The sequence below is a fragment of the Syngnathus scovelli genome, chromosome 1 (assembly GCF_024217435.2).
Source record: "Syngnathus scovelli strain Florida chromosome 1, RoL_Ssco_1.2, whole genome shotgun sequence".
Lineage (NCBI taxonomy): Eukaryota > Metazoa > Chordata > Actinopteri > Syngnathiformes > Syngnathidae > Syngnathus > Syngnathus scovelli.
Window position 1 is genome coordinate 10,912,427 of NC_090847.1, and position 13,956 is coordinate 10,926,382.

The 13,956-nt window shown below is 40.7% G+C and overlaps 1 protein-coding gene across 3 annotated transcripts in view; it reads right to left on the reverse strand.

Annotated features, from left to right (window-relative positions):
- Positions 1 to 13,956, reverse strand: part of LOC125983099 (bifunctional heparan sulfate N-deacetylase/N-sulfotransferase 1) — a 48,727-nt gene that overhangs the window by 28,644 nt on the left and 6,127 nt on the right. The gene's annotated exons all lie outside the window — the stretch shown is intronic.

Below are 13,956 nucleotides of genomic sequence, written 5' to 3' on the forward strand. Positions count from 1 at the left end.
CGCAAGCACGAGTCAACCGCTGCTGCAGATTTAACACAACCGATCTGGAGTAGCAGCTGTAGCACAGTACATCGGTGCCAGGAGAGCACTGGGTGCCACAGTGAATCAGCCCTAAGGGAGGTAGATGGGCAGAAGGAAAAGCAAACTGCTAAATGTTTAATCCCTCTAGTGAGTAAAAATACTAGAGACTAGTATGATAAGGTAAAGTATGCCATGACATTTTTGCTCCACAATCAATTATTAAGCATCCCCTTTTCAACCCATTTAATTATACATTAATGTTAGGAATAACAAGGCTAAAGATGTCAATGTGATGCCACTCACAAGGCCATGAGAAAGAAAGTGGATGAGGCGTGAGCTTGCGCCTTCAGCTCAAGGTTGGATGATGTCGACGGAAGCAAAGAAAAGGCCTTTGGGCTGTTTGCTCCTGCCGTTGAGCCGTCATTTGTGTGTACGCCTCGCCCACCGTGTGATCAGAGATCAAAGGGTTAACTGAAACTGTGGCCTATAGCCCTGTGCTTACATTATTCAACAGCTTGTTACAACAGCCCGCTCCCTGATCTCCTATACTGGGAGACAGCAATAGTGACTCCAGGGAGGGAAGCATGGGGACGCTAGTCGGATTAAGAAAATGGTATGAGAGGGAGAGCGGCTGAAGAGAAAAAAAAGATAATAGAATGAGGGGAGGACCTGAGGGATGTGATGGGAAAAACCGCTGAGATGTGAGAGGGGAAAAAAAGGAGCCTCAATGGGATGAAAAGAATTATTGAGCAAAGGGAGGGATGAAAAAGTGGTGAAAGACAGCCGACACAGGTGGGTGAGATGCAGAGAAGAGGGCGGATGTCTGTCAAAGCTTGCCTGCTGCAAAACTAAGCAATGGATTAACCTGTATGCAACAATGTGGGGCTTCTTTAATATTTTGCGGCATATAAATATATTATGGAATATTCATCATGTCTAAAAATGGGCATCTAATGATACGATGCAAGACATGTTCGCTACATTTGTCGGGCAGTTATCATAAAACTGTCATGAAATAGATTACTACAGTAATATCACTCCCTAAATTCCATTACAATTTAGAGCTTTGATTCAATTATTTATGCATCTAGAATGATTGCATAGTTCTGCAAATTAATGTTGGTTGTTGCTGGATTAGAGATGTAGATTGCATTGGTGGGGTTTTTTGTTGTTGTTGGGGAAAATAAATACATAGTTGCAATATACTTCTGGTGTGTGTTTCTGTGATTTTTGTCTGTACTGTAGACTCCTGCGTATTCACAGTTTGTCATATTAGATTTTTTTTTTTTTTTAAGATTTTTCTTTTGGGAAGGGCTGTTTTTGGGGTGGGTCGTATTGCCCCCTGCCCCATCGACTTTGGACAACGACAAAGTGGACACACAAAAACAACAACACAGAAAATGAGCACTGAACTGACAGTGATCATGTTTTTAGAGCGCCTCGACTCACGCCGCTGCTCAGTGAGTGGGCTTCTTTGTTCATTAATTGATTGGCCTTCCCTGCTGGGCCTCAGCAACTAGGTTAACAAGGATCCATGAGAAAAAAAGGATTGGCTTCCACAGTGAAAGGCAATGGATAGATAAAAAGATATATGATAGCAGGGTGGCAATGGCAAATGTTAATATAACAAATGGAGTGAGTACGAGGGAAACTATATTGAGCTCACCCTCATCTAATTAGAGCATGAAGCTGATGAGATGGACAAAGACAACAGGGGAAAAGGTTGAATTTCATCATGAAGGGATGATGTCACTGTTGTATCAACTGAAGGGCAAGGCCACAGAAAGATGGAGTGACGGCTGACTAGAAACTTATTAGGCAAGCTGTCTCTTCCTGTCATACTGACAAAATTTTGGAATATGCTCATGATCACCTCCCCTTGTGTTCACAATAAAGGGAGAGGTTTTTGGAATGAGCTGAAAAAGATGCCAAACACTGTGGGGATTTGAGGCTTGTACTCAATTTCTTTTATAATTACGTACCTCATCACGTGTTGAAGCGTAGCACAGATGTGAATTAAGACCCAAACAAAATTGGTAGGAATCTGGATAATCAGTAAACGATACAGCAATTTAGTTTTGTAATTATACAGACTTTAAACATTCAGACATATTTTAGCTAATAATAAAGAAACAGTTCCATTTTGGTGCTTAAAAATAAAACTAAAAAATTAACTTTGCTAGAGCTCAGCGTATTGATTGGCCAAAATTAGCTCTTGTACAATCAGATATTTTTGAGAACTGCATTAACACATTACAACATAAGACAATGAAAATGACATTCAAATTCTTCCAAAAAAGAAAAAAGAAAAAAAGGCAGCATCAAAAAAAAAAATCCCCCAACTCAAAAGTCTAATTTTGCCACTTTTTCTTCAAGCTAAACAAATATTAATAATGTAAATATATATGTAAAACTAGTCTAACTGGAATTCAAGAATACAAAGATCAACCAAGGACTGTTTTTTTGCCGTACCAACACATTTCATTATGACAAGGCACATAATACAAGCCCCGAGATGACAGGTTAGCCCAGTAAGACCAAAGGCTTGTGAAAATATCCTAAAATAAAATGAATAGACAGGGGTGATGCAAGGGAATTTTGTACTTGACCAGTAGAATTAAGTGTTCAAGAATGAAGTGTTCAGGAGTGGATGGGAATAAGGTTAATTTGAAATGTTTGATTTTTAGTAGTTGAATAAATACTAATCTTTTAAATCAATGATTGGTGAGTTCAATCAGAATTCAAAATAATCGTGATTATTTTTTCCATAGTTATCTGCCCCTAGATGCAAATGTTCAGTATATTACAAGACCAAAAATGCTGAGTTCTATGTACACTAGATTATTGTCTCAAAATGGACATTAAATAAAAAGGCAGCATGCCATTGACAACCCAAGCCAGTTGGCTTCAAACAAAACACCCATTCAGAGAAAAGTTACAAATATACTTTTCAGGAATAATTTGCCGGACACACCCCAAGCTTTGAAATGTGATCCATTTCCAAGTAATGGGAAGTTCTCCCTTAGAGAATTAGTTAAATTCAGCCAGACCACAAAGACTTCACTAAGAATTCAGATTAACAAAGGCATCTACAGCTTTGTAAACAAAATATTCGTCACCATGCTTTTTAACATCTTCTGTAACATTTTCAGTAAGAGACACATGACTCTAAGTCTGTAAAAGGCTGAACACCGGAACCCACACAGGGACTGCGTTTGCCTCTCATACTGTAGAGGATAAACGTCATGTGTGTATAATTTACCCTTCAGGTGAAAGAACACAGAGATGGAACTTGTGTGGTAGTGTACGTAATGGAGATGAATACATTAAATATATAAATTGACACATATCCACAAATATACAGCAGCTGCGTCCAAGCCTTTTTTTTCCCAAGAGCATACAAATGATGCGAGAGCTTGTTCTAGTACATTCTTCACCTCTAAAACAACATAAGCAATTAGTGTATATTGTTGTGTTAAATAGCAGCTACAGTATGTGATGACGCAAAAAAGTATTCCTCAAGATTGCGGGGATGCGAGCAAGCTCTGTATCCCATCACCTCTCCACATTCAGAAACAAAACTAGACCTGAGGCAGTCTCTGAGTATGACTCTGCAAAATATTTCTGCTAACATAGCACTTCTATACCCAAGTATGTTGTGAAGGCTGGCAACGTGAGCCTAATCTAGTATTTGAGCCTTTCACCTCGAAGCCATGCCGTCATACTGCATTACCAGCTCCATTAAGGCTCATAACACTTGGCCAGTTGACCAACTCTAATGCAAACCGACCTCTTGGTCACTTGAGGACAGCGAGCCTCGCATGAGGTAATTTTGATGTCATTAGCAGCATGCGGCAAGGAGAAAGACAATTCCACTGGAGATAACACAATCAAGGAACCCAATAGTGTGTATTGCTTCTGCATTGTATTTGTATTATATTCTGATTAGAGTACTAAATTACATTAAAAAAGTAGACCACCTCTTTCTGAAAGCTCCACTTATGTTTTCCTTAAAGCAGTTATCACTAATTCAGCACTTCTGATTTTCCATTGGCAAGGTCTGAAGACTTGTCTTCCGTTAAATGGAGAGCCAGTGGTTTCACGCCCCAGTCAGTTCACAACGCCTTGCAGCTTCCGTGAAGGGGAATCAAACAGCAATATTGTACCACTAAGCCATTTGATGTGCACAATTTCCCATTACTTTCATCTCACATTCTAATTTTTTCACTAAAATATCAAACGATACTGAGCCTTCATGCTTCCTAGATGACATTCGAAAACATTGTACTTGATGTTTTGGAGAATAACCAAAACGTTGTGCGCGGGGCTCCAAATGGTCACATTTGCCCCTAAAATTCAGACAGTGCAAGGACATAATTGACTTTGATCCCGCTTTCTTTATACCACATTTTGGATAAGACCACTGACAAACGCCTGCTTCACAATTGTACAGTTGTGGCACTCAAGCACAAATGAGCTAATTTGCCAGCCAACATATAACAAAGAACCAACGGAGATGAGCACCATAAAAGAAGGCGGGCTTATGCGTGTGGGAGCAGGGTGAGAAATGGCCACTGTGGATTGGTTCATAGATGAAAAGAGGCCCATCTTGGGGTTATCGTGCAAATCTGCATAACTCACAGAACACTTGTAAACAATGAAGAATAGTGACAAAGACAGTCAATTTGCTGCGTGTCCCCCTAAACGTTCTGCATGCGTGCCTAAATCTTAAAGCTATGAGCTAATGTGCTTATAGTATTAGAAAAAGTAAGAAAGAAACAGAAACCAGTCCGTAGTGCTGATGTATGTCGTTTTTTGCTTTGCTTTGTTTTGAAGCATTACTTCCCCATTTGGAAGCATTAAAAAAAGTTTAGTCATACGTGTTCCTTTGGTGGCTGCCATTTTCTCAGTCTGTGTTTTTATGCAGGTTATATACAACGGCTGCGCTGATATCAGCGTGATCGTGTCGAGTGAAATGTCACGACTGCTCTGCTGCTTCATCAGGACAGACAAAAGGCGACTTGACAACAGACGAGCATGCTGCTTTCGTAGGTTGTGGGGCATTGAGAAGGTGTTGCCATGGCATGCTGTTAGAACTTGCCCAAGATAATACAGACAGGTTTATTGTGAGGGAGGATACAAAAGAGCTCAAAGGTCACTTGAAATTGAAAACAGCCTCCATTAGGTATTGCATGACTAACCTGTTGATGGAACGAGAACAAACAATATGCTCCTACTTGTTTGACCAAAACAAGGCACCATTTTATTAACTTGTTAAGGGTTGAGGTTTATTGTCAGTGTCTCTTAGGATCCCGACTGAATGCAATTCAGAGGGTTTAGTCACATTGTACTTCCATTATCTTTTTTTTTACCAACGAAAGGCATCATTTTGTATCAATTTTGTAACAATTCAGTATCTTTAAATTGTTCATTCATTCGTCATTCAAACCGCCTATTCTCATGAGGGTCACTTGGTATTATGCTTTCGGATTAGTGATAAAAGTTTGCAGTAGCCTCGATCAGTCTTCTCACACACGCACATAAGTCAAATCACGCACGCATTCTCGTCACAGAGATGGGATGTCACTGTTGTGTGCGCCAAGATGCAATCGGGGGGGTTATATGGGATTCCCCATCTATATCAGAACTTTTATTTAACCAGACTTCAATGTAACTGAAAGTTGTTTGCACAGCGCACATTGACACAGTTACGTATCTCTCTAACAAGCCATCTTGATGTATTGCAAATTATTTGGCAGAACAGCAGTAGTGTATATATATATATATATATATATATATATATATATATATATATATATATATATATATATATATATATATATATATACCGTATTTTCCGGACTATAAGTCGCTCCGGAGTACAAGTCGCACCAGCCATAAAATGCCCCAAAAAGTGAAAAAAAACATATATAAGTCGCTTCGGAGTATAAGTCGCATTTTGGGGGCAATTTATTCGACAAAATCCCACACCAAAAACAGTCATGAACGAGCAACAACAGGCTAAACGATAGCAACAACAGGCTAAACGATAGGTATGCTAACGTGACAAACACAAACAAAGAGCTGAGAACGGGCCTGACGTAACATATAGAGGGATTAAGGACAACTATTACATGAATAACATGTTCATAAAACCATCAGTGTCACTCCAATTCATTAAATAGCAACAACAGGCTAAACGATAGGTATGCTAACGTGACAAACACAAACAAAGAGCTGAGAACGGGCCTGACGTAACATATAGAGTGATTAAGGACAACTATTACATGAATAACATGTTTATAAAACCATCGGTGTCACTCCCATTCATTAAATAGCAACAACAGGCTAAACGATAGGTATGCTAACGTGACAAACACAAACAAAGAGCTGAGAACGGGCCTGACGTAACATATAGAGTGATTAAGGACAACTATTACATGAATAACATGTTTATAAAACCATCGGTGTCACTCCAATTCATTAAATCCATCGATCGTTCTTTGTCAACAATGGGTGCGCACGGCTGAGGGCGCTTGCGCTTCAAAATATTCCACAGGCTCATATAACGATAGATAAACTATATTTTAAATAACTATAATACAAGCCAATAATATTATCAAACCATCCGTGCACTTTAATTCCATTAAATCCATCGATCAAATTCCTCGTCCTTTGTCAACATCGCCGCGCGTGCGCCCTGACGTCAGCCTCGTCTTTATTCCACAGATCTACTATATAACGATATTGTAGCGTTAACAAAGTACAAGGATAGACGTAGGTTTGGTAAACGGCTCTTTATTAAACAAAACAAACTTCCAAGCGTGTGGCGGCGTGGACTTCCAGACAGACCGGGCGTGCGTAATGGCCATGTCCGAGCCCCGCGCACCGTTCGCGGACAGCCACTCGGCCGAGCGTCGGCCCCCGACTCAGTAGAGACCGGGCGTGCGTAAAAGCCATAATAGTTTTTCAAACCTTCTATGTCACTCCAAATCCTTAATTCCTTCAAACTCTTTGTCCTCCGTGTCACTTAGAAATGATCACCGCTAATGATGCCGGTAGTCCTTGTGTGGGCACGTTTGTATGTAAACAACCGGCGCGCCGCGCTACTGACGTCACTTGAAATAGTAATCCATTGGTACATCACGGTTCTCCAAACTTTCTTTCTGCTGCTCGATTACTGTTTTCAGCTGCATATTTTACAACTTGAAGTTTGTAACCTGCAAAATATGAGTTTCTTTTTGGTGCCATTTTTCTTAAGCCCACCCAGTTGATGAGTCACGCCCAACGGTAAAATTTAGAGCGCCCTCATCCAGTTTCGTCTGAAAATATAATTTTTTTTGGTTGTTTTATCAAAGTCAAAGTCTGCTTTATCGTCGATATATTTTTTTATATACTAAGACACACAAAGAGATTGAAATTACATTTCCACTATCCCTCGGTGAGATAGTACACATATGCATACAAGCAACACAAAAAAAACCAAGAAGGCACTAACAATGAATAAATAAGAGTATTGAATAAATGATAAATAAACAAATAATAATAAATAATAATAATAAATATAAGAGGAGCAAAAATGGAGCAAGTGTACATACAGCAGACAGTGGACTTGGATATGGTGCTTTAAAGTGTTAATTGCTTTATTTGATGTTTTCTCTATTTTTTATGTTTTGAATATGTTCAAGATAAAGAAATAAAAGCATGTGAAGTGATCAACTATACTAAAAATAACATGGGAAGTGGTCAACTATACTTGTAAGTGATGTCTTAATGATCAAGTAAATATTTGTGAAAAAAAAACATATATAAGTCGCTCCTGAGTATAAGTCGCCCCCCCACCCAAACTATGAAAAAAAACGCGACTTATAGTCCGGAAATTACGGTGTATATATATATATATATATATATATATATATATATATATATATATATATATATATATATATATATATATATATATATATATATATGGTTTGCATTTGCAGCTATGACTTCATTATATTTTAAAATGTTCCTAACCCATTTGGACAGTGTGAGTATGGAGTTCACTGAACTGAATATAAAAGCCAAAAATGCTAAAAGTCTTTTAATCTTTGCCAAGTTGCCACTGGAGACCAAAACCCGAGAAAGCCAAAACAAAAATGAGAAGCATCCCTACCAGTTAAAGATGGAGCCAGTTGAAGGCAGCTTATTGTTTCAAAGTGCTTCCAGAAGCTATTCTGCATTTTCTGGCCCATTTCATCATTCTTTCTGTCCATCTTGGGTCTTCTGTCTCATTTTTGTCATTGCCAAAGACCTCCCAGTAAGCAACTCAACTAGTGTCAGTTTTCGTCTGGTGTGAGTCTTACCTGTCTCAATGCTTTAGAAATGGTTTAACTCAAATATTTTAATGTGCAGCGATGCTGACAACATGCCAGCTCCCCACAGTCCACAGGGTACCTGACCAACAGCCTGAATGTACAAAGAATGAATCTTAAGGAATAAAGAGTGTCATTTCAGATTCTTTGTGGCGGGCTAATCTCAACAGTTACATTGGCTGTGTGGTTTCGCCCTTTCAGTTCACACAGCAAACTGTGCAATAGAAATACTGCCGGAAGTATTTATAATTCAGCTACCACTAAAATGTACACTCAACTTTCCTTGATTATTATTCTTATTTTATTGTGTTGGTCGTCGGCATTTCCAAGTTAAATCGCTTTCGCCTGGAAGCAACTGTAGCTTAAAGGGGCATATTAACTTGTCTGAAACCAGAACTGTTGATTCAATGTCAACAAGATTGTGGTCTGAAGAACTCGATATGGAGTTGAACGACATCCATGCAAGCATCTGCTATCGCACAACTTCTCCAGAAAACTGAAAATACTTCTGCTCGTTTCTATTCACACACTTTGACTACATATGCAGAATTTTTGTCACGAAAAATGTCCGCACGAAGAACATACCCATAGAGGAAGACTGTGATATACTTTTGCTCGGATCCGCTGTCAACTGACATTAAAAGAAGCTGATATTTACAGCTTTCTGGAAAAAACTGCTCGCAGAACACTGTCAGGCGGCCAGGTAAACAGACTTAGAACCAGCTCACGCCACCAAGCATGTCAATCACAGGAAACCATGCTTCTTTCTTATGTTTTGAGGGTAGTCTATGAGCAAAAATTAAATAATAAAAGATGATTTATTGTGTAAGATTAACAACATAAACCCAAATTAGCGACTTGAACCGCAGCAGATCATTTGGCCACACCTTGCGTAGTCACTGAAACAACATGCAACAAAAATAATAGAATGGACAAGAGCTAAAGAAGTCTACAGACCAGAAAGGAAAACACACTTCTGTGAAGACAACAAACGATAATAGAACATACTCTGAACTCGGTGGACACCCAGCCCAACACACCAGAACAGCCTGTAATTGTGTTGTGCAGGACTAACCCCAGCAGGCCTTGCATGATGAATGGTCCCAGCGATGACTGCCTCCCTCCTACCCCCTTCCTCACCGCCGCCACTATTAGTTCTCCCTCTGTCCCTCCTTTGCCCACAACCCACCACTATTCAACTGCTGCCATTGCACATGATTAATTTGCATTCAGTGCACTTAGTCATTGTATTGTACTCTGACACAATGACATATTACAGTGCACAGCTCACCTCCTAAACACAAATAGTCTGGGTTTTGAGGATCATGCTTTATTGCAAGAGGCCAATATTAGAATACAAGTGTGGGCCGACAGTAAGAAGATTGGTTGTGACAGAGTTTCTGACACTTGAGTCACCGCTGCATCATTACAGGCACGGTTAGATAATGTCAATTGATGATTCACTAGAGACAAACTAATTAACTAGGTCAGCATGCACGGTAGAAAGAACAGAGCGAGACCTTCTAGTTAGGAGCAGTCCATGCTAGGTGGGAGGGGGAAATAGATTTCTGAGAGAAAAAAATAGGGAAGGTGTTACTCCACCATACATCCTGAGGAAAGAGACAATGCATAGGAAATGGGCTCCCCCCCACCCCTCTGCCAGCCCTTTTTGCCGCTGTTTTTCTTTGCTACAACATCCAAAGGGAGCAAACGAGAGACCGGTTTTAATTTGCTACACTGTCTCTTACCATCGCCTGTTGTGCCTCGGGCTAAAAGAAATGGATTCTGAAATTTTAAAAAATATCGAAGGCACAAAGAAAATAAAAACCAGGGCACTGCTGAGAAGGCCTCAGAGACGAGTGCGCGGGGGGGAAGTGAAGAGAAATGAGAACAAGTTTGCAGGGAGCGTATACGAGGAAAGATATGGAGCTGTGTGTTTGTTTTGTGTCCCAGATACTAAGTGTATACTTATGATAAACCTGCTCAGAGGCTGGGCCATCTGGAGCGGCCATGGGGGTGACTGAAACGAGTACATAAAGGTGGAGAAGGCAGCCACCATTGATGGTACACCGTCAAAACAAGGAAACGACCGAGGGGTCCATTACCTCCAACCGCTTCCCCTCCCAAAGGAGACTGGCGTCCGGCTGTGGCGGCACCCTGCCAGTTTTCCTCAGAGTCCAAGGAATACCTCAACAAAAGGCGAGCTCTGCTGAGTGACATCACTAGTGAGACAGGCAGCGCATGGGCGTGGAGGATGATGCGTGGAAAGGCAGTGGACTGTGCGGTAGTCATATTACTGCCCTCGGGCTCTTTTATACCTGTCACGTGAATCGCTTTGATGACTCGACTGTAAAGCCACAGTCTTGATGGTAAAGCCACAGTCTTGACAACTTCAAACACCTGCTTCAGATCTGACGAACTGGCAGATAATGGAAAATATGAAAAGGGAAGAAATCTAAGAAGCAGTAGGCTTTGCTTAATGTATCACCAACATTATGTTGTCAGGTGTCTTGAATTTCTTCATCACATTCTTGACCAGATTCAAATCCACTGAATCCAGTGAAGAACAAAAAGCAACAGTGAAGCACCCTAAGGCTGTGGAGCCCGTGAGAGGGGGTCGAGTTGCCGCCACCAAAAAACAGACGTCTGGCCGGCAGGCACATACGGCATGGCCCAGACACCTGTGCCCCGTTCACTAAAAATATCCGGCCACATAAACACCTAACAATGGGGGCTGGAATGCGTTTTGTGTTTTGGGGGCTTGTGCATCCCACTATGCTTTGCAGTTGCACTGGTTTTGCTCCTATTCTCAAATAGTATATTCCAAGCCTCTTTGTCAGATAGTAGTACTTTTAGCTCGAGCGCATCCCACTGAGCGCAACCAGGCATAACCCTCACACAAACGACCGTGCTCAAAGATCCTGAAGAGAAGTGGCAAAACAAAGCTCAGTCATTTGCAATCTCTAGTCGCCCACCAGTCTGGGTGCCACAGTGAGCCTCTGGGTTGCCAACACCTGTCCTGTCTACCAGGGACACACATACATACATCACTCAAAGGAAGAGAAAAAACAGGATTGGCAGACAGGACAGCGCCTCGGATCAGTGAAGGGTACACGTTCAGCAGCCAGTAGCTAAACCTCCAACTGGCACCAATGCAAATGTTTCCATTTCAGCAATTCACAATGGGGAAAAGGGAAGGTAGGTCATTAACTGTGGTCAGGTTATTAAAATCTATGAACTGACCTGGACATGATCTCCACACTATGGTTTCCATTGTGTAATATCACCAAGCAGGACAGATCGATTCAGCTGTTCATAGAGTAGCGTCTGGAACTGTATGATAGCTGTGTAGGCTTTAAAAATAGTTTGACACACACAGATCCGACAGTTTATTCTAACAGTTGCTTACTTCTTGTTATTTTAATAATAACTAGACAATACCAATTAAAATATATTTTAATAAACGGTATCGGCTAGATATTTTTGCTTGACAACCTGATACAGAGGTATTTAAATAAAAAGATACTAGGGTGTTCCATCATCCATGAGTGAGATTGGGCGATACGATCACATGAATTAGCCCCGCATTTTTCAATTCCAGAACATCGCTCCATCAATTATTTTACTTATTGATTAATCGCAAAAACATTGTATCCAAATGTTCCTTTAAACAAAACGGGACAATTGAGGAGAAAAAAATGTACAAACATTCTCGGGATAGTGGACAAACGCGAGTGATCGTTTTTGTGATCATATGCCGATCACGTAGTACGCCTACGTCGAATAAATCAAGAGCGGTGACTAATCGATCAAAAAATATACATACATGCAATCAAGAAATTTTAGCCACAATACTCAAAACCTAAAGATTCCACTCCAACAATTAGATGTGGTCAAGACCGCTCACAAGCTGCGGTGCTTTGTTTTTGTTGCACTGCAGCCAAATTCATTTACAGATGGGGGCCAACTCGACAGCAGACGACTTTTTGTGGTGTGGCAGCGGGCTCTGCTTTGGGACTAGGAGACAGGAAAGTGAACGCACTGGACACCAGAAGCCCTGCTTAAATTTACGCTGTCCTGGAGGCATGCCTTGATGCCGTGACCTGGTCTGATTTCAACAATTTGAGGACTGTACCAGACACTGACGAGATTTTATGCAGCATGGATGTCCGGGCAGTTCATTATCCCAGAATAATGAGGTACAACTGGAACCTCAGAGACCTTGCCTATGTGTTCACTCTTCATTCTCCTCACAATGTCACCCGCCTACCATGGCGGCGCTGTAAACATGAGTGCGTGACACACCTCTACTTGATATGCAGCCAATATTGTTTTCCTGTGAAAACAGGTCACAGCTTGAATACTGTTTTAAGAGGAACACAGCGATAGTGAGTTTTGGTCTAATCTCTGTATAAGTAATTAAATGGGTGGAGTTAAAAAAAACAACTGTTAAATGAACGCTCCAGCAAGGATGGCCCATTTTCCATATAAAAACACATAAACACTCCATCTCTGGCCAATGAAAAGCCAATTTTGTCTCACTGACATTCGACTCTATCAGCGGCCTATCGCTAACTACTACCCTGCCTTTTGGCAGTAGTAAAGACGCCAGTTAGCTGTCAGGGCTGCGTGGCTATGGAGTCGAAAAAGAAAACTTTAGCGTCGTTAAAGGTCTTGAAAACTACGGCCCCTTGTTGTAACCTAGCGTCTTAAAACACTGACCAGTTGTCACCAAATTTGATATACACAGCCCTATTACTGTCCACTTCAAACTGTAATAATATAGAAAATATCAGTACAGTATTTCCAATATTGAGGTGAAAATGGCGTTTCCTCACTGGAGCTTAAATTTAATGTCAATAAAATTCAATATATTGAGCCAACTAAAGTTGACGTAGTGCTGTACATTTGAATTTTGGTGACGACTGGTCAGCGTTTTCAGACACGAGGTGACAACAGAACATGACAAAGTAAGCCAGGAAACAACATTAGAATTCTTCCTGTCCTTCCTTCAATGACATAGCCAGGCAACCCCCGTATTAAAGCGTATTAAATTAGTTTTTTCAGCCAGGTGAATATTAGTGCCGACATAATTTTAATAAAAAAAAAACAAAAAAACTGACAGCTTATGTTCTGGTGGGGTAGTGCAGAACACTGCTGTGAGTCCAGTTAGAAGTTCCAGAAAAGTGGTCTTGGGTTTTCTGATGTTTTAATGAGATTGGCAGCCACAGCACAACTCGATGCTTCAGACAACATCTGAGTGTACGTGTATGTGTGTGGTTCTAGAAAACAAATATAGGTGTGAATGTCTAAATGAAGTAGTAAATATCACAACACAATATATACATAAGATAGTGTAGCTTAAAGTTCTCCACACGAATGCAAAACACGATGATAGCTCTCGGAAAACATGCTCAAGGACATTACGTATCACTAACTGGCAGGCAAAGAGGCAGGTATAATAAACAACGTGTAGGACTTTCCTAACGCACAATCTGAAATAGGGTAAACTGTACTCGGCTGAACTCAAGTTAAACTACGTATATGAACAGTCAGAACTCGCAAACTATAGCCA